An 18041-nucleotide genomic window follows, 5' to 3' on the forward strand; every position below is an offset into this window, starting at 1 on the left:
CCAGCTAATTAATTGAAACAGAGACCCTTCAGGCAGTTAACGCCAAGGATTTATCCCAGGCCTTGCTTTGGTCAAGGATCCCTGAGAGAAGTCGTCCATGACTACTGGATCAGAGCCCACCACAGATGAGGTGTGGAAAGTCTGGTTCTCGGATTTCAGCAGAGCAATATTCCACCACCACACCACAAGGCTTCTTGGCATCCCCATTGGGGAACTGCTTCATAGAGTGGGCACAACTACACCTTGGACAGGAGCCGAAACTGAGTAAATAAGCTGTTTTCCAAATTCTGATAGAGATCATTGATCCCAGAAAGATAGCTGAATACCACTAGTGATAGCAATTGTTCCAAATTATAATGTCACCTTGGAGGCACATGTCTGTCCACACAAAAACTTTTTTGCTGTCAACTTCACCAAAATACAGAACGATCTGCCCTAAGCGATATGTTTACCCATTGCTTAGTAGCAGAAATGGAATTAGACATTGTGGCCCAGTCACCCATAGCAAGGCCCTTTCCAACGTGAAACAAGGGGCTGGGGGCAAGTACAAAAACCCACACTTGTGCCATTCTTAACTACCCACTGTCACTTCTCATTGAATCTTGGGAGTGTCCGGGCCCTGAAGGCAGAGTCTTGCTCTTCCCTCCTTCCTGTACCTCCAGCACCTCCAACCAGCATGTTAGTGGTGCTCAAAAAATGTCTGATGAATAAACTGCAGACAAAATGTCATGGGCAAACTATTAATGGAGTCAATTAATTTTATAAACAAACACTGGAAAGTAGTCAGTGTTTGAGGCAATATTCACCTAAAGAAATCTTGTAAAGTGTAGGCAAGAATTTAGGCCATTCTGATAAATAAATTAGGGCTAAAATAAGAAGCAAGGAAAGGCTACTTGGGAGAGATTGTAAGCAGGGGATCCAAGTTAGGGCTCAAGAAAACCTGGTACAAGTGTTTGCTAAAACAACAGGGGAGCTCATGCTGAATTATAGCCTTGCATTCACAAAAGAGCTAAATGTTATTATTTTATTCTTTGTGAGTTACAAAGCAGGCAAAAGTAACTTTTTTTTTTTTTTTGGCTTTCCACCCCCTCATACACAGGTTCAGTCAGCATTTTAAATTTAGGAAGCTGACGTCAATTCAGGGGTACTACCAGTTTTAATGTTCTTTTATGTATATCAGCAACTAATACGCCCCTTTATTTTTTAGTGAATAAAAGGAAATTGCTTACTTCCTGTTATGGTTTACCTTGAAATCAGCTTCAATAGGTATTATTTTAATACACCACAAGCTTCAACAAAGACAAGACAAATATTGAAGTTAGCCTGATTTCCCTACCTTTCAAGGTTTATATTTTTATGTATATATATATATATATATATACACACACAGACACATGTTTTATATTTTATATATATTAGCCCAAAATACTACTTTCTGGATGCATTATTACTTTCATCTGGGAATCTCAGAGAATGTTATCACTACTTGTACGCAGTCCCATAAAAATGCTCCTCATTTTTTGTTAAGGGAAACTATTAAAAACAGAGGGAAAAACCTATCAGAAGGGCAATGGAAAATTACAAGCATAGAAGTGGAATGTTAATATAGGAACATGTTATACAAGAAACTATTTAATGAGAAGAGAACCCTCAGCCCACATGGGTGTCAATGACTCTGTACAGCAAAGATTGACAGTATACTTTAACAAACCAGGGAACTTGCCCTGTCCCACACAACTAACGAACGTCAGAGATATGGACTCTCACAGAACATGAATGGGATGTCCATGACTTGGAGTCCAAAGACTTGAGTTCTGGTCTCAGGGTTACCACCAACTCTGGTGCCCTGGGAAAAGTGCTTTTCCTATGGGACCACGACTTCCCCTAGGCTCAGGATGGGAGTTTCTGGAAGGTGTATAGCCATGACCCAATGCCTACTACTACTTCTGGAGCCTCTCAAAGACTCCATCCACACCTGTATGTTGGAGGGTTTACTCTTGGACCTTCATGGCACAATCACAGCTATCATAAGACCCACCCCAGCTACCATCGCCCAAGTGTATCCAAAGAGGAGGACTGTAGTCCTGGCCTCTTATTCGTCCTCATCATTTCTGGCGTCAACTTCATTGGACAGTCCAAGTACATAATTATACTTTTTACCATAAAGAAACTTGGGGCTATAACATACAGAGAGGTTCAAGGCTCACACAGAGGCATATGTCGTTATTATCAAGGTAGTGTGGTTAAGGTTTAAAGTCCACTATCGGCAGCCTAGCTCCTCCAGGCAGCCCTGCTGGTATCCCCAAGGATTCCTTGCCCCTGTCTTCTCCAGAGCACTAAGGAGCCAGTGGAGGTGGGTGGTAACGGTGGTGGGAGGCATAGCAGAGGTGAAGCAGAGGAGAGGGTTCAGATAAATCAGTCAGGCAGTGGTAGGTCTATGCACCTAACAATACTCAACATCTATTTTTATTTTGCCTTTGGGTGGGGAGGAAGGGAGTTATACACGGTCACAGAAAAGAACAAGCTGTCCCATGATTATGTGGCTAGTAAATGAAGACAATATGTCTGGGGTGGGGGAGGGCACAACCACCTACACGTACATACACACACTTGGCTGGCCCCCCATCTTCCCTCAAAATGCTCCCTCTACCTCAGATGAGGCCCAGCCTACTATGTTCTTTGGCAAGAGTTTGTCAGCAGTACACACTGTCTTTTTTTTTTTTTTTTTTTTTGCAGTTTTTGGCTGGGGCTGGGTTTGAACCTGCCACCTCCGGTATATGGGACCGGCGCCCTACTCCTTTGAGCCACAGGCGCCGCCCTACCCGGTCTTTTTTTCATCCTTACTTTCCTACCTTCACAATTTGGGAGTGTGTTTTTAAAACTAAAAGGCCCCAGAGGAGCTTCCCAGAACTCCAAACCCCACAGTCATCCTTCCTCAGTCCCAATCTCCTTCCTCGGCCTGAGCTGAAAGGCTCAGCACACCCATCTGCATATTAAAAGGAGTTCAACTTCATGGAATTTTAAGGGTCACCACTCCAACCATGACAACCATGACAAAACTTATGCCTTACTGTCTAATTGCAATTAATGGAAATACCAAAGACCCCCACATGGAAAATAATTTCCAAGCACACCCACAGGTGCTTCATAATATTTCTGGTGACTTGAATCGGGGAGACATTTTGTCATGCCCCCCTGAAAAGAGGAGGGCAGTAAGACAGGAAGGGACAACATGGGGGCTTGCCCAAAGAAACATCTGTAGTAGGAAAGAAACCCCCATCTTGTCCCCTCCCCCCCCCACCCAAAGAGAACTTTTTATCTCTTGACTCCCTTCCCCACACTGAGCTGTTACACCGGTCAGACAAGCTGCCCCCCAGGATGGACAGTCTTCACTTGGGCCAGAGCAGTGTCCAGGGGTGGGAAGGGGAGGACAAAGAAACAAAGATAGAAACAATGGCAGAGGCCCTTTGCATAAGACTAGGATTTGGCTATGACACTAGAGTAATTTATCATGGGAGAGAGCAATAAAGAGAAGTCATAGAGAGAATATGAGATGAAGACAATGTCATCAACCGAAAATGTGGATGATGTTTTATCAAACATCTGAAGGATCTTCTTTGCTTATTGCACCCGCTCTGATACGGACTAGATATAGGCAGGCAGCACAGATGAAAATGATCAGAGGGCTTACCCAGGACTCTGAAAGTCTGGCAGGGAAATAGACTTGTGCATAAATAGCAACAAGAGAAAAAAAATGAAAGATCTGCAAAGACACAAAGGGGTACAGTTAAAATGTCCAACTCGGTCATGGGGTAGGACCGATTACTTTCAGCTGGGACAGTAGAGCACAGAAGGGAATGAGGGAAAGTGTAAAGGAGAAGGGGGCATTTCAGCTTAGCCTTAAAGTTTAAACACAAACAAACAAACAAAACAAAAGTTTCCTAGAAGCTTTTGTTTTCTACTTACAGAAAGAGTTTGGGGAAACACACCAACCTTCACAATGCCTCTTAAATTGCTCCTCACCAAACTTCACAAGGAAGCATGGAGGAAATCTTAGATCTCCAGCAAATCTTTTTTCACCGCTTGCTTTACAGAAAGACTTTGAGGTCTAGGTTAAAGGTGGACTATCAGAAATAAAAGTTAGGCCCAGTCCACATCCCTAAGAATATCTCAGTCTTTTTAAAGTTCTCTGGCTTTTACAGGAAAACTATGAGGCTCAGGAGATAGTTAAGATAAGAGTTCTTTTTATGTCAGTTTGCTGATTCAGAACATCTCCCCTGACCTGAAGGACTGCTTTTTGTTTTCTATGTAGCTTTCTCTATAAATGAATTGATAATTCACCCACAAGAAATAGCAACATCTCTAGAACTGGGACACAAGCACTGCTATTCTTAATGGGGGAGCAGAGCGTGGGTAAAGAGCACAGCAATGCAGATAAAGGACATAAATCTACGAGAAGTTCCTTTTTTAGAGGCCAAGGTTGTCTGGATAGGTGTTGTAACAATACCAAGGTCCTCACTGCTTCTTGGTCTGAGACTCGCGACTTTAAACAGTGCACAATATGATTTGTGTCATGGATAAAATCGCACTGAGTTTAAAATTAACATTGTAAGCTGCTTGATCAAGACCCTAGATCTTGTTTCAAAAGCATTAAAAACATTTCCTTAGCACTTTCGCGGTTATTCACATCAGTTTGCCACTGGTTTCAAAGTCAAATATGTTTTTAAAAGTTGTTGCATTACAACTTTCCTCTGTTCTTTAGGCTTCTGTGAACTCTCCATCTTTCTATCAGGGAAACAGATTAGGACGGGTGTGAGCTGTTGCCCTCTGTTTATTTTAAATAAACTGCCTTGGGAACCAAGTTTGCCCAGAGTCAGATCTGGAGAAGGCTCTGAGGCAGTTCTGTGCACGACAGATAACAACAAAGGTGGCAGCAGCTAATTATTGCCCCCATGAACCCCAGGGTCCTGCCTCAACAGTACCCTGGCTCTTAACATTATCACCCTGTAGACACCATGAGCTACTATCTCAGAAGAGTCTACCTGTGATGAAATTCCAGGGCCTCCTTAGAGAGAACGAACCATGTTCTCACCAAGGGAAAAAATATTTTAAAAAGGGAATTTACAAGAAAACCTAAAGTGCTAGAAGCTCTTTAGCAAAGCATCCCTCTAATCCAGGACAATCCACTGGCAATTATAATCATGAGTAACTCTCACTTTCTTTTTTTTTTTTTTTTTTTTTTGTAGAGACAGAGTCTCACTTTATGGCCCTCGGTAGAGTGCCGTGGTATCACACAGCTCACAGCAACCTCCAGCTCCTGGGCTTAAGTGATTCTCCTGCCTCAGCCTCCCGAGTAGCTGGGATTACAGGCGCCCACCAACGCCCAGCTATTTTTTGGTTGCAGTTCAGCCGGGGCTGGGTTTGAACCCACCACCCTAGGTATATGGGGCCGGCACCTTACCAACTGAGCCACAGGCGCCACCCGTAACTCTCACTTTCAAAAGTCAGTTGAACCCAAACAGCTAGGCCATTGGTCAAAACCTAAGCCAACAAACAAACCAACAAAAGCTACTTTCCAGTCACAGCACCTTGAAAAGCAATATCTCATTTTTATTTACTTACACTCCTATCCTTCCTAGATTAGGCCCTTTGCAAGACAACTTTATTTCAGGTGCTGATTAAGAACCAACGATAGCCACTTCCTTTACTGTCTGCCAAGATAATTTTATTTATACATTAAACACATAAAAGAAGAATCTGAAATACATACTTTAACCACTTCTGGTTACTTTTACTCACTTTTACTCAAAAATAGCTCACTTTTAAATTCTGCCATCATATGTTGGAAGAACTAAGGTTATATGATAGGTAAACTTTAATACGTCCAACCAGCTCTGACTTTCATAATAGCAACAAAAATTCAACAATGAACCCTTCAAGTTCATTGCAATTAAAATAGATAATAGCCACTTATGATGTTAAGATGTCTTTTTCCTTTAATTGACACAATAATTTATTTAACCTGTTTGAGTTTCAAATTCCTCACCTACAAAATAAGCATAACAGTAACTGGCTACAAACTCAATTTTGATATGAATCAAATAATATATTAGGTATAAAGACACCTTGTGAGCTATCATATACAAATATGCACTATTGAAGGGTCCTTCAATTTCTACGGATTCCATTCATCAATTTAATTCCCACCCTGCAGTTGAATACACAACTAGCCAGATTAATCTAAGATCGTTTTGTTCATGAATTTCCTTGCTCAAAACTTCTGAGACAAAAACCTCCTATACACACTGGATAAAATATTCATGTGTTAGCCTGGAAGTCAAATCAATCTCTGACTTTATCTTCTGAAAATTCTCTCCAACCAGAACCTCAACCTCACTTCAGGCAACCAAGTCCAAACAGGAAGGTTGGTCTTCCCACCCCCTTCTTCAGGTTTGGCCCATCTGATCCCAGGGCTTTCTTCTGACCCCAGGTGATCAACGCCTGACCCCTCCCTCCTCCTACCACAACCCTATCCTATCTCAAAGACCTTATCTGCCCCCATCAACTCAGAAAAGCTCTCCTTGATCTCTCTCTGGATCATAGGCCTGTGCAGTTTACCATTTGTTATTCATACTACATATGCTAATTATGAATATGCTCTTAAATGTTCAGACACATTCTTTAAAACATACATACTCTTAATTACAGATAATTTAATTTTTACAGAATTCTGGACTTTGCCTGAATGGCACTTTAGTACAGCACAACAGCAAACCACAAAATAATTGTGAAATATTTACAAAGCTATTAACATGCCCAATTCAACAAAGCACGGGTGGGAGAGGGTTTTTCTCCTGGACATTCAATTCCCACATGTGATAATTCATTCCCAGTGGGATAGTAAAAACTGAAATATACCACCTCAAGTAGGTAAAGAAATATATCATCATCCTGAACCAGAAAAACATAAATCTCTGTGAAAACTGACGAGAGAATTTCCCTTGGATAACCAACATATGACAATCCTTTTTGGTTAGATTTTATTTCTCCATTTTTAAGTAATTTTAACTCCTAAATTCTGAATTCAGTTTTGTTTTGTTTTTTTTTAAGGGAGTTACAGTGAATGGCTTTTGAACTTCAGATTTTATTTCAATTTCTACGGATTCCATTCATCAATTTAAAAAAGGGTCAGTCCATATTTACATTACGACAGTTTCTAAAACACTAGTGTTTACACAGATGTAGATCATATATTGGTATGACTGATGCTTAAATTGATGCCAGTTCACCTAAACATAAAATAGAATATTGTGGTACTTCTGAATATTTTAAATCATACATCCATGTAGCCTGATTGTAAATGTCCTACAAGTCTTATTTAGGTAATAAAATATCATAACTCATACTAGGCTTCAATTACATGATAAAATATTATGCACCCAAAAGTCCAGAAGGGCATTATTCATACCAGTGTTTCAGTCAAAACTCTTCTATTCCATTTCCAGGGCATTCTTCCAAAAGAGTAAATTAACGATGTCTATTTCAAACATTCAAAAGACCCAACTATTTATTTTGCTCCTGATTTCATTAGCTTTATTACATGTTTTGCTGCAGTATAATTATTCAGGTTATCTTTGACTATGTCTTTACAACTTTTGTTACTCAAAAGCTCTAACAACCATATTCTGAACACTTTCAAGGAAAAGTGCTCTATTAACATGAGTAATAATGAAGTCGCAGCAAACAATAATAAAAGTTTTTCAAATCTAGATTGCAAGATCCCAGTTCAACTTGATATATATATCTTAGGCAAATAAATATGCTCTCTTCCACAATGATACTAGCGAAATATAGTTTTAGACTCCTCTATCCCCGCTACTATAAAGTAAAAATTTTCTACATAGAAAAAAATAGATACCCTACATCCTTCTAATATTCCACCAACTAACCGTATTTTCTGTTTGCAACTACTTACAGAATGACCTATGACTTTATCAACTGGCTAGAGATTACAGTTTCATAGTAAGAATGCTTCCAAAGATGACAGAAAATTCAGTATGTCCTCTGTTGATAAGAAACAATCTCCAAACACAACATGGAAGGTAAAGGAACATTTAGAAGATACTTCTTTTACAACAAAGAAGAAATCAGAAGTAACCCCGAAACATGATTTTTCGTGTGAGGCAAATGTTCTCCTCTGATCATCAGAAATACAGCAGAAGAGAAAGGAGACTCACATATGCAGAGTTTTGAAAGGTCACTCATGTTAAGTAACTAATTATCCATGCCATCCCTTAAAATCATCTTGACCAGAAAGAGTGAGAATCGAATCTGCTGGTGGTTGAAATAAGTTCCTACCAACACTCCCACAACTTGCTAATGCTGGGAAGTAGTTCTTAGCATTGTACTTGTGATAACTCAGTTGTCCTCAGCAGCATGTCAAGATGTCATAAACAGTGATTTATTATTTCTCTGGAGTATCAAAAAGCTGCTGACCTAGGAGAGTTTGACAAAGGCCTTGTTTACGAAGGAGGACTTCTAAAGGAGAAAAAAAAAAAAACATGAAAATGCTGGAGGACAGCATCACTTTTATTATTTATGAATGTCTTCTTTTCTTATGGTCTTGTTCCAATATATAACAAGCCTTTAAAATAAAATGTTAAAATATTACAGTAATATAATAGGTATGACAATTACCTTCCAGAAAGAAGGCCTGTAGAATGACATATTTGAAACTTAATCAAAGAAAAAAGTTTTAAATAATTATCTGCAAAAGTGTTATTTTCTACTTACACCCTGTCAGAAATACTTTAAACAGAATTCAAGCATTAACAATATCATACAAGCAGCGGCACTTTTTTTTTTTTTTTGGTCAATTCTAAGCCTCAGGTGTTGGTCAAAGCACTTTTCAAGAAATTTGAGGAGAAATGCTCAAAAACCACTTTACAAATGAACAAAAGAAAAGATCTAAGGCTGCTTTGAACATGCTCTTGCGGTGAATATTTTCTGTGAAACACCACAGTGCAGCTAGTCAGATGCTGGGCTGTAACTGATATAACTCATAAGAGAAAGGTTGCATTGAAGGAAGCCCTCCCTCACCCCACCCTCTTCCAGGATTCTGATGCCCCAAACTCCTGATTTATTTTAAATGTTCTTTACTAATATGGACTCTTTCTTTAATGCCCTCAGCAAGGTAGATGGACCTTTGATCTACAGGGTTATTGTGTATGGTTATTTTTTTTTCTCTCTATTTTAGTAAATATCTTTTGGACATAACAGGTGTCTCTAAATCACCCTTTCCAAGAGCAAAGGTATGAATTGTAAGAAACTCTTTTTAAAAAGAAGAAAACTTAGAAGAATAAAAGGGCAATTAGGTTCCTAAAGGAGAAAGTGTGTCTCAATTTGCATAACAATACAACAACTAGGATTCAAACTTGCCACACCTCTTAACACCTCTCCTGCCTGTGTGCTAGAAGTAGCCTGGAAGCCTAACAAGTCTGGTGTTGGCCAACAAGCTTTGGGTAGTGGCCCCCCAAATAACTTACAGAATATATTACTAAAAATATTTGTATGTAAATATCTAAACAAACACACACAACACTGGGCATGGCTCTTTTTTAGAAGCATCCTCCGTGGTTTCTGAGTCTTAGGTAGTTGGGAAAGAAATTTTCAGTTACTCGGCACTCAAACAACGATTTCACTGTTCACACGAGCATTCTGTGCACATAAGCTAGGCACATAACCAGGTGTAAATTTTAAAAGTCCTTTGAAATGGAATTTTGAAATTTAACTCCGCTATCGGTAACGCATAAACCTTAAAAATAACCAGTCAATGCAGGAAACAAACGCGTATCCTTAACGTCTTCCTCGTGCTCTAGCATTACACATACAAAGGAATACATGCCTACATAATGACCAAAAGGAGACAATGATGACACCTCTCCAAAAAATCATTAACCCACTTCGCTTTGCTGTTTCCAAAGTACCAATCTCCATCAGGCTAGCGGGGAGGTAGAAAGGGCTACAACCTTGCAAAACTCTCCCAAAAGTTATATAAACAAAGGAGGGGAGAAGCCCGTATGGGCTTTGCACCCATGCGCTACTAAAATTACATAACACCCGGTGCAGACATTGAATAAGGAATGGATTCTGCACAACATCCCCCCTCCCTCGACTTCCAATCCTTCCTCCTTCCCTTAAAAAAATCCAAACGCCTGGCAAGAGCGAGTGGACGACTTAGAATATTTGTTTTATTGCTGGAGTAAATCCTGCGAGAGTTGGAGGTACGTTTAGGCCCGAAGTTTGAATGTGCAACAGCCCCAAGGCGCTGAGACTCATACTCTCCGGACCCGGAGGAAAAAGAACTGACAAGCGACAGCAGCCAGCAAGGCCTTCTTCTTCCCCCTTACGGTGCCTCCAGCTGGAAAGTTTTCCACGCAATCGATCGGAGGACAAGGAGCCCGTTTCCCCCGCCTGACTGACTTAGCAAGAAAGGCGAGCTGGGAGACCGGAGGGGGCTGGCAGGGAAAGAGCTGGAAAGACCCGTACACAGCGGGCGGCGGCGGCACAGGCTCCTTACCTGGGGGACGCGGAACAAAAAGGGGCGCGGAGCAGGCAGAGCGTGGGGTGGCGGTACCGCCGGCCGCCGGGAGCCGGTCTCCACGCTGCAGCCCTAGGCCCGCGCCCGAGCCCGCGGCCCGACCCCCGCCGCCGCTACCGCTTCCTCCCTCGCGCGCGTCATGTCACGGCGATCAAACATGTCTGTGTGCGCTTCGCTGCTGTGACTTCCTGATTCCCTGCCGCTCGCGCGCGCACACACACACACACACACACTCACGGCTACACGCGCACACCACCCCCACCAGGCTTCGCCACCGAATCTCGCCTTGTCCTCCCCGGGAGGGGAGAGCGGGGAGAGAGTGCAGGGAAGAGCGGCTGCCCGCGCCGCTGCTCCCGACGCGCTGGCCCTAGCGCGCACAACACACACTCACACTCACGCGCAGACACACTCACGCCAGCCGGGAGGGTGCGGAGACGCGAGCTGCGGGAGCTCGCCGCCCCCTCCCACCCCTCCACCCTACTTAGCCGCCCTGCCAAACTTTTTTTTCCTTCCTGATACACGTCCAACTTCCCTCCACCCCACCCCACCCCCCCAAGCAGCCCAGCCAGCCCCGCGCTCACCACCATCCGCAGCAAACAGCAACCCGGATAAAAATAATAATGCAATCCAGGAGGCGGAGGCGGAGGCAAGCGAACAGACGCTGGCAAGAGGCGATTTCCCCGCGTGTACCGGAAACCGGCCCGAGTGCCCCGGCCAGGGAGCGGGTGTCCCTAGGAGCCGGCACTGCTGCGCCCCGCCCCGCGCGGTGCAATTGCGCCCAGGCTGAGAGGCCTGGTGCAGGGCACCCGAGGCGCCGTGCTCTGTGTGCGCCCTGTGGCCGGAGGGCGCCTAGGGGCTGGCGCGCCTGACCGGTTATTTGGGGAAGTGCATCGCGACACCTTTGTAGCTGGCATGGCCTTGTTTTGCAACGCAAACGGGAGGAGGGAAGACAGCCGGATGGAGGGGCAGAGCAAAGGAAAGGGCAAACCAGGTTGGGATGGGAATAAAGCAAACTCGAAAGCACAGAGCGAGAAGGAAGGGGTGCGTGTCATCTTTGGGAGGAGGCTCCTACCAGGTCTCCCCGCCTCCCGCCCTCGCCACCCTCCCCCTTTCCCTCCCTACCGCAGCCCTTCCCCTTCCCCTGCGAACGCCACTGCCTCTGCCCTGGTGCGCGCGGGTCCTGTTTGTGACAGTCAGGCAGAGAGGATTATCCGGATCATGGCCTCCCCAGCCCGCACCGCAGAGGCTTTCCCAGGTCCCAGACCAACCCCTAGTACGCGGACGTTCGCAGGCTCCCCATGCCCGCGGCGCTAGCCTGGGGTAAACGCTAAGCAAAAGAAAACAAATCCAGGGAGGGGGAGGGCAGAGTAACGGAGCCCAGCGTGTACCTCGGACCTCCTTCTTTGGGGCCTCCTCCCTCTCCCCCAGCTCTGCGGCCATGGTCGGACACCCCCTAACTTCAACACCCGAGCCTGCACTGCCGCCAGGTACCAGAGGCAGCGACGTCCGCAACGCCCCGGACGCAGCCCCTGTGCCTAAAGGCCTGCCTACCAATCAGTGTCCCTATCCCCACCCGAGGGAACGTGGAAAGTGGAGGTGACACCTCCGATCCAGCACGCACCGGCCCCGCGGTTGTGGCCGCCGCCTCCCCAGCGCGTCAGCTTGGACTTCTCTAGCTCCTATCCGCTCTCGTCTCCGCAGCCGGAGCCCTTTAAACAAGTCCCCGGGAAGCGGGTGGCAGCAGCGTTCGCTGGCGCCCTGCCGCTAGCCCCGGCTCCTCGCCCTCCTTTCCCGTTGCTCTTCCAACTCTTCCGCGGAGGATTGCTCGGGATGAGCAGTAGCATTTCCATCCTCCTCCTCTGTCCCCTAGCCTTCCCCTTCTTCTACCACCCCCTCCCCACCCCCAGCTTTTAAGGGGATGGGGGGATTGCAACCTGGCGGAATGTATGTGTTGCACCATTGAGTTTGCATCGCATCGCTGACTGCCTATCCAGGGTCAAGGCTGTGGTTTGTTGGGATTCCCCCCCCCCCACCTCCATTACCCCTTGAAGTAGTAATTATTACTGTTATTATTACAACAGCAAGGTTCGGCTGAAACTTTCCCGTTTCTTCCACCGTCGCCTGGGAGCTGTCGTTAGAGCATTCCACCTGAGGCCGCGGGGAGGAGGCGGGCTTTTTTTGTTGTGGCGGTTGGCCCGCCTGTTTGTTTTGGTCTCCGTGCATGCACAATAAATAATAATTAGGATAATAATGAATAATCCCGGGCGAAGGCGGCGCGGTGCGGAAGGGGTTTGTGCGGCGGCTACAGCCGGGAGGCCAACGGGAGGGAAAGAGGAGAAAGGAGTTGTAAGTTATATTTACCTTGCTCGCGAGGAGTGTGCTGGCTGAATCTCTTCCCTCTCTGAGTCACCCAGAGTACAGAAACAGAGGGAGAGAGGACTAGATTATGAATATGACTTCATTGATGACAGCCATCCCCTCCTCTTCCTAAACTCGGACTCCGCCCCGCGTCCCACCTTCGCTGCCTCCACCAGCGCCGGAAGACGGGCCGCAGTTGGCCGCGCGCGCCGCTCCTCCCTGCCCGCCCGGGCGCGGGTTGGCGGGACGCGCCTGTCACTCGCCCAGCTCAGCGACTCCGGGAGCGCGGGGGGAGAAGGAGGCGGTGTGCAAGAATGTGGATCGAGACGGCTCTACTGTATGCGTGGATTCGTGTGTGTCTGCTAGGCGCCGGCTCTCGAGTGCTGTTTGTGCCTGGAGCAGAGAAACTGCGCAGGACGCAGACAGCCCCAAGCCCTGCTTGAGTCGGGCGCCGGTTGTCCCTTCCCCTGGCAGTGCTCTCCCAGGGCCGCTGCGGGACTCCTCCAGGGAGGCTGGGGAAGAGGAGGAGGCGACGCAAGAAGGGAGGGCAGCCGTAGTAATAGCGTGTAGTAGTTTGGGGGTATGTGGAGAAGGTGCTGGAATTTAACTGTGCCTCCGCCTGCTAGTGAGAGCCTTGCGGAGAGAAAGGGAGGTGTCAAAGGGGAGGGCTCCGAGTGGCACCAGAGCTGTGTGTGGCATAGTGTCGACTGTGGAAAAAACGGGCATTGTCGTGCGGGTTGAAACTTTTTCACCCCCCTCCCAAAAGCTGTCATTATAAATCTGCCCCTTTTTTCCCGGTAAAAAGGAAGGCGGGCACAAAGAACATTGCTGCCAAATTTGTCTGTTCTCGAAAAGACTGTAAGCTTCCGAATGTCAGGGAGGGAAAACAGCTGAGCGGCTGAAGTCGGTATAAATAAATAAACCAGCCCTAACCCCTCTGTTTACTTGGTGGGCTAGAGAGCACGTTCACCTTCGCTCACCTGTCATCTTCACGTAAAGCATACAAAAATATGAGCGAACCGGGGGCCGGGCAGGCCAGCTGGAGGGTGCCTGCAGCATGGAATCTGCCTTTGATTTAAGAAGGGGGATAAATCTCTTATTCTCTACAGACCATAGTTTCTTCCCTCCCACCCCACATTTAAGACCAATTAAGGCTACAAACTGGAATCTACTGGCACGTCATGGTTTGGGGAGACCTCTTGTTCCAATTTTCCTTGAAATACAGTACTTTGGCCAGACCAATAGGTCAGTGTTTGGTGAGACAATTTTATTTTTAGTTTTATGAAGTGTGAAAGAATGTTAGGAGATTTTTAATCAGTGATCTATTATTGTAGATTCAGATTAATGTAGGTGCTTGACTCTTAAAATTAAAACTGTTCCTACATGGTAGTATTATGAAAAGTATGCTTTATCCCTTATTTTGTAATGTAATGGCTTAAATTAGTCATTCAAAGTGAACTGTGACTATCAGGTTGAAGATTTTTCCTCCTAGAGTAAAATCCTATTTTTAGTCCATTTTACTGTTGGAAAATTGACTCTATTTGAGCTACAGGGTCTGAAATGCAGTTATAGAATGCTTAAAACTCTAGGCTGCATACGTTGAAGACAGAAATAATGGAAAGAATGTCAAATACTGCATGTGGTCAGTAAATAGCAAGAATTGTTTACATGGCTGGTCCACTGCTGGCTGAAGCAGATCCTGCAAAGACAGTTTTTTACAATAGCTGGGAGTGGTAGTAGGCACCCATCCTATAGTTTTCTAAGGTCTTATTATTTGCTTGTTGACATAAGCTTCATCATTTTCTGTCTGTCCCAAACTGAACCTCAAGACAACATATCTAAGAGAAATAGAATATAATATGTCATGAAGAGTCTGTTGGAAGAGCTTGTTTTTCTTCTTGAGGGTATGCCAGTATAACTTAAGTGGGAAAAACATAGAAATCCTAAACAAAATTTGTAGTATAGTAAATGTATGCCATGAATACTAACTTCTAACTACCTAATAAGTTGCAAATAATAATATTGCCAGATAAAAAAAAAAATAATAATATTGCCAGATAACCTAGTTGCCTGTAATAAAGGATTAAGCTAATGGCAATGTTTATTCCATGAAATAGTAGTAGGTTTTAATTAGGCCTAATTTGTTTCCCTGGCATGCCAACCTCAAACACCAGTTTTCAGAAATTGATGACTTCACTTTTATTCCCCTTTGAATAAATACCCCTTTCCCACTTATGATTCCACCTCTCCCTGCCATGCTAAATTTCAAAAAGAGAACAATCATCTTAGTAAGTCACTGGAGGAAGAGATTGGCCATTCCTCCTGGCATTTTGTCAGACGGAAAGTAAAGAAGAAAACATTCCCTTTGTTATAAGTGTATTTTCTTCAGCTCATATAAAATTTTGATGCAGTTCTTCGAGGGATTTGGTGTCTATGCATTATATGCCCAACTATAGGAATTGAAAAATAAAATCTATCATTGAAGCAGAGATTAAATATAGATATTGCATCTCCCTCTCCCCTCCCATTGGCCGAAGAAAACATCACCTTTTCCCTTTGGGTTGTTCCTCTGAAGAATCGTCTTTTTTGTAGTTTGGACTACAGTAAGTAGGAATTTTATAAAATAAGGTCTAAACTCAAGAGAAATGAAAAAGGCAACACCATTCGCTCAGTACAAAAAGAAGATTGTAGGGCATAGCATGAGCTTCATCTTTGAGGTAAAGCAAAATTTAACAATTGATGTTAAGGAGGAAAGTGATGAGTTCTTTTGTTTCACAAAAAATTCACACAAAAGTAAATATGGTTAGAAATTAAAAGGACTTTAGGAAGCTGCACAGAATGCCTTATTCACAGGAAGCTTTTCTTTTTGGATTTTGATGAGTCATAATGTGTTCTCTGAACTGGCTTTTCTCTTTCTAGTTTGGTATCAAGGGATAGAAGTCACTTTTTCATGTCTGTGTTGCCACATTCACTTGTTATGTAAGTCTGCTTTGGGTGGTATTCTGTATAGAGTAGATAGTGGGTTTGAAAATTGATGTCTAGTTGTAATACCCTCATAAGGAAAAGTGCCATGCACAAAGTTGGAAGCTTCTGGTCCCAACAAACTGTTAATGCTGATTGAAATGTTGCCTAGCTTCAAACAGGAGCAGGTAAGACCATTTAGGGAATGAGTACTTCATCTTCAGTCATGGAAACTGAAACTAAACTTTGACAGATTGAATCAGCTGACATTTAATTTAATGAAGAGTTTAGATTAGCAACTAAATTGATTACACAAATAAACACTCCTCTCTCTCCTTTTGGCCAATGGGCATTCACAATAAATTTTGTCTCTCCACAATCCTTCCTCCAAAATACCACCCCAATTTTCTTTGTGATCATGTCACACTCAGGTTTAAATTCCTTTGTTTATTCCCAATCCATTTTATGATACATTTCAAATATCTTAGTATGCCATCCAATGCTGTGCATGGATAGATCTCTACCAGCCTTCTTGACCTCCCCAGAATGCTGGAGCTCAGGAAACCTGGTCTACCTGCCAATTCCCAAGAGACAGTATTAGACACAACTTCCCTCTACCTGAAATGCAGGTCCTCAACTCCCATCTTCAAGACTCAACTATGACCCAGCATCTTTCCAGTGGTCCTCTCTGCCCTACCCAGGCAAAGGAAGCTGCTTGTCCTACTCTGCTCCCATAGCAACCAGTGTGTGTACCTCCATTATAGCACTTACCACTTTGCTGCAATTATTTGTTAGTACCTTCCACTAGATAGTTAGTGCCTGGAGGGTGTTTCAATTCATCTTTGAAACTTCAGCAATTAAGTTTGTGTGCTGGATGCCTGGCACATTGTATGTTGTTTTAAAAAAATTGTTGAATGAAAGGATGAGAGATAGATAATAAAATTATCTGACATGGAGAATTTAGCAGGTCTTTACTGTTAGTAATTTTCATGTTAATGAATAAGATGGCAAAGTGTTCAGGATCTGTATGTTATTTGCAAGCTGAAAGGGCTTGGAAAATGCTTTTGGTTTTTATTTTGTTTTGTTTTCTGGAGAGACAGAAAGGTTGAAAAGTGAAGAGCAGCTACTGCTCTTATAGTCATAGAAAGAGCTTTGACAAGAAATTTTTGTTTGTTAGTTTTAAAATTAGGCTAGGAGTAAGATGAATGTGTACATGGCAACCATTTCATGAAATAGTAACAATTACAATATGTAATTTTTTTTTGCGTTTTTTGGCCAAGGCTGGGCTTGACTGCCACCTCCAGCATATGGGGCCAGTGGCCTACTCCTTTGAGCCACAGGCGCTGCCCTACAATATGTAATTTTAATAGCACCTCCCTTTTATTTCTCCTTTAAATCACATGGCAGAAATTGTACAGAGACCTTTACATATGTTCTTTAATCCATTTAATCTGAGGAGATACCACCCCCATTTTGTAGATGAGGAAACTGAGAAGCAGTAAGTAAGTTGCCTAAGGCAGGTGTCTGCAAAATGGAATGAAGAAGGAAATTCATTGTGATATAGGAAAAACAAAAATTCTCTTTCTTTTTCCTTTAAAGTTTAAAAAAATGTAATGATTTTAGGGTAAAGAATCTGACCTTTATATGTGTTTATTATGCTGATCTAGGCATGTATTTTGCTTTGATATATTAGCTATTGATAGGGTGATATCATGATTAGTAAGATAATTAAATCTTTCTATCATATTTATTGCATTCTTTTATAATTTTTATTTTATGTATGTTTCATAGTGCACTTGATATATTACAACTGAATACATGTGTTGTGAGTAAGTATACATAATTATGCTCTATCCCTTTTTTCTTTTTAATTATAAAATGTGATCAAACAACTTGGCAATGACTAAATGATAAAGTCTGATTTTTTTTTAACTCAGTCTGGTAGAAATACAGACACAGAGTGATCTGCATTGGTTATGTAAAAACTACCCAATAATTCATCATCAGCACAAAATTCTTAATCCATGATGGAGGGTTGGTTGGGGTGGAATACAAATGCTATTTGAGAATCCCCTGAAATTGTGTTCAAAATTCTGTGGTCATCATAATGTACACTTTCTAT

At 43.4% G+C, this 18041-nt stretch overlaps 1 protein-coding gene across 6 annotated transcripts in view; it reads right to left on the minus strand.

The window, feature by feature from the left end:
• The window catches only part of SMARCA2 (SWI/SNF related, matrix associated, actin dependent regulator of chromatin, subfamily a, member 2), a 172606-nt gene extending 159514 nt beyond the window's left edge, over positions 1-13092 (minus strand). The window contains exon 1 of one of the 6 annotated variants that reach the window (XM_053574053.1): positions 12962-13092. The gene's annotated coding sequence lies outside the window, so the exon portion shown is untranslated. Of the gene's footprint in view, positions 1-10579; positions 11049-11181; positions 11459-11988; positions 12006-12961 lie in introns of those variants that run through there. The other 5 variants (XM_053574068.1, XM_053574060.1, XM_053574048.1 and 2 more) reach the window with 5 other exon arrangements.
• Between the last annotated feature and the right edge of the window lie 4949 nt (positions 13093-18041).

This window comes from Nycticebus coucang, chromosome 2, assembly GCF_027406575.1.
Source record: "Nycticebus coucang isolate mNycCou1 chromosome 2, mNycCou1.pri, whole genome shotgun sequence".
NCBI lineage: Eukaryota > Metazoa > Chordata > Mammalia > Primates > Lorisidae > Nycticebus > Nycticebus coucang.